The following is a 4086-nucleotide window of genomic DNA, read 5'->3' on the forward strand; positions in this document are numbered from 1 at the left end:
ACAACAACATTAGCCTTATGTGGGTGATATAGAATACTCATGTCATAATCCTTGAATAACTCTAACCACCTCCTATGTTTGAGATTAAGCTCTTTCTGACTGAATACATACTAAAGTATCTTGTGGTTGGTGAACACATCTACATGAACACCATAAAGATAATGACGCCATATTTTCAAAGCAAATACTACGGTAGCCAACTCTAGATCATGGGTTGGATAATTATTCTCGTGAACTTTCAGCTGTCTGGAGGCATAAGCTATAACTTTACCATTCTGCATTAACACACAACCCAAACCAACTCTGGACACATCACAATACACAACAAAATCTTGAGTACCTTCTGGTAAGGTCTATACTAGGGTAGTAGTCAATCACTTTTTCAATTCCTGAAAGCTTTTCTCATAAGCTTTTGACCATTGAAACTTGACTGTTTTCTGAGTTAACTTAGTCAAAGAGGACGAAATAGATGAGAACCCCTCTACGAACATTCTATAATATCCAACCAACCCCAAGGATCTCCTGATATCAGTTGGAGATGTGGGTCTAGGCCAATTCTACACTGCCTCTATTTTCTAGGTATCAACTCTAATTCCATCACCGGAAACAATGTGGCCTAAGAATGCCACAAACTCAAGCCAAAACTCACATTTAGAGAACTTAGCATACAATTCTCTATTCTTTAGAGTTTGGAGTACTATTCAGAGATTCTAGCATAATCCTTCTCATTCCTCGAATAGATTAGAATGTCATCAATGATTACGATAACAAACATATCTAAATAAGACTTGAATACTCTATTCATAAGGTCCATGAACGCCGCAGGTGCATTGGTTAAACCGAACGGCATGACCAGAAACTCATAACGACCATAACGAGTCCTGAAAGCTGTCTTTGAAATATCACATTTCCTTACTCTTAACTGATGGTAACCAGATCTGAGGTCTATCTTAGAGAAACAAGTGGCATCCTAAAGTTGATTGAAGAGATCATCAATTCTCGGAAGAGAATACTTATTCATGATAGTGACTTTGTTCAACTGACGGTAATCTATACACATTCTAACAGAACAATCCTTCTTCCTCACAAATAAGATCGGAGCGCCCCAAGGTGAGATACTTGGTCGAATAAAATCCTTATCAATGAGATCTTTCAATTGTTCTTTTAGCTCTTTCAACTTTGCTGGAGCCATTCTATATGGAGGAATAGATATAGGACGAGTATCGGGAAGAATATTTATACCAAAGTCTATTTCTCTCTCAGGAGGGACTCCGGGAAGATCATTTGGAAATACCTCTACCTCTGGAAACTCACTCGCAACAGAAACTAACTCAATATGAGGTGTCTCAACACTAGAGTCATTAACTTGGATTAAGTGATAGACACAACCCTTGGAAACTAACTTTCTCGCCTTAAGGTACGAAATAAAGTGACTCTTAGGCTCTGTGAACTACTCCTCCACTCAAAGACTAGCTCATTAGGAAACTAGAACTTAACAACTCGAGTTCTACAATCAATGGAGGCATAACAGGCATGAAGCCAGTCCATACCCAGAATAACATCAAAATCTACCATGTCTAACTCAACTAAATTAGCCATGGTGCTCTTGTGATTGGCGGAAATGGTACAATCACGATGGACTCTCTCTCAACTAGAATAAACTCAGAAACAGGTGTAGAAACACTGAAGGGCTCACAAAGTTTATCAAGAAAAACATCAAAATTCATCGCAACACAAGGAGTTACAAAAAATAGACTCGCTCTTAGGTCTAGCAAAGCATAAACATCAAAATTAAAGACTTTGATCATACCAGCGACAACATCTGGAGAATTCTCCTTCTCTTGACGACTAGTGATCGCATATAGGTGGTTTGCTCCTCCGCTAGTCCCTAAAGTAGCTCCTCTAGGTTCAGCCTTGTCTGGTGGAGCAAATGAAGAAGATTGGGCTTTATTGCCCCGATTTCCATTTCCCTGTCTGTTCTTAGGACACTCTTTCATGAAGTGACCCTCTTGACTGCACTTGAAACATCCAGTAGAGCCATCGTGACAAGAACCTGGGTGGTTCCTACCACACTTAGCACATGTAAGAGCCCAATTACCTCTTTGTGCTACACTACCCTGAGACTGAGCAGGTCTAGCTATGTAAATTTGCGAATTCTGACTATTATACTCACATTTGTTCCTTGGTGCAGGTGCACTAGTAGATGATGGAGTAGGTCCCTTTTGTTTAGGTTGAAAGGAAGACCGGTTCACATTACTCCTTTGCTGCCCAGACTCATTCCCTGTCTTAGCTTTCTTGTTTCTGAATTCTTCTCTATCTTTAATCTTCTCTTCTTCAACCTGTTGCACATGGATCATCAGCCTTGCTATGTCCATGTCTCCTATCAGCATAGCTGCCCTGCCTTCCCTACTAGACAGAGAAGACAACCCAGCAACAAACAAACTCATCCTATTTCTCATGGCAGCAACCATCTCCGGAGCATAGCGTGAAAGTTGGGTAAACTTCAAACTATACTCATGAACACTCATAGGTTCTTGTTTAACGATAAGGAATTCCCGTACCTTGGCTTCTTTCAGTTCACGGGGAAAGAAACGCCCCAAGAAAGCATTCTCAAACATAGCCCAACTATAAACCAGTGCATCCTCAGCCCTACTCTTCTACAACTGGTCAAACCAAGTCCTAGAAACACTATTCAGTTGATAGGCAGCTAGTTCCACTCGCTCAACATTGGCAACGTGCATAACCTCAAACACTTTTTGCAGTTCCTCTACAGAGTTTCCTAAATCCTATGCGGTGCTTGAACCAGTGAAACTTCGAGTATATACCCTAAGAACTCATGGATCCTTGAAGTATAGATTAACTCTATCGCACGACATGAATATGAAAGAACTAAGATAGTTCATAAATGTTGCAGCCTCCTAATTATAGATGTGGCGCGCTTCACACCAATAACTAGGGATCTAAAGACACGGCTTCATAAACTCCTTAGGACTCTTGAACCTGGCTCTGATACCAAGTTTGTCACGCTCCAAGTCTACACCCTGGGTGAGACTGGCACTCGCGAATCATTGATGGCCCCAAGTGAACCCTTGGCCTGGCTTACTACTCAGCGGAATACTTTACTCAACAAAGATAAATCCATGAAACAAACTAGAATGTTATAAAGGAAAATATTCAACTGCCCATAAAGGCAACTCAAGTCTTATAATCACACAACTAAAATGAATAAAGACAAATGAACTAACTAGTTGTTTATGAAGCCTCTAAACTGTGAGGGATGTCGGGACAAGACCTCCGATCATCCTAATAACTGAAAGTACTAAAGCAAAGAAAATAGGGATCCTCTGAAAAGCAAAGAGGCTCACTAAACGACTTTGAATGCTCAACTGGATCAACGAGGCACTGGATGCTGATCCTGATTGCCTGTATCTACATCATAAAATGATGCAGTCTAAATGGCATAAGTACATTCAATGTACGAGCATGTGAGGGGAATTCTAGATAATACATAAGCTTGACTGGAATCTAAAAGAAACACTTAGCTCAACTTTACTCAAACTCGGGGATCCTCAACTCAATGTAGAAATAAACAACAATAAAGGTGTGGTTTATATAAAGCATTTAAACAGTAAATAGCAACTCAATTTTAATCATATAGTACAGTAATATAATTTTGTGGGAGTTTCTCTAACCGACAACCATCACTATGAGTTATGTGATGATACAACGTCTCGCCCACACTGCCAGAACTGTTCTATAACTTGTCGGGATATAGAACACCTCAACTAAGTGGATCCACTAGTATATGCTAAAAAGCACTAAGGAATCATCTAAAAAGTATGACCCTTTCTACCCACGTTGGCAACATGGTTCATGGAGACATTGAGTTGTTATGAACTCGTCCCCACATCGATGCTCAATACTACTCCCAAAATAATCAGCTCATATGTTTAAAAACGAAAACTCTTTCTGTGGTTTGAGACAATTACTCAAAAATTAGCTCAAAGGCTCTCTTGGAAATGGGTGTTTCCTCTCTTGTTTAAATGAGGAAACATTTACACTTTGAAAATACTTAGTTCCCATACA

This window comes from Solanum stenotomum, chromosome 8, assembly GCF_019186545.1.
Source record: "Solanum stenotomum isolate F172 chromosome 8, ASM1918654v1, whole genome shotgun sequence".
In the NCBI taxonomy this organism is placed as follows: Eukaryota; Viridiplantae; Streptophyta; class Magnoliopsida; order Solanales; family Solanaceae; genus Solanum; species Solanum stenotomum.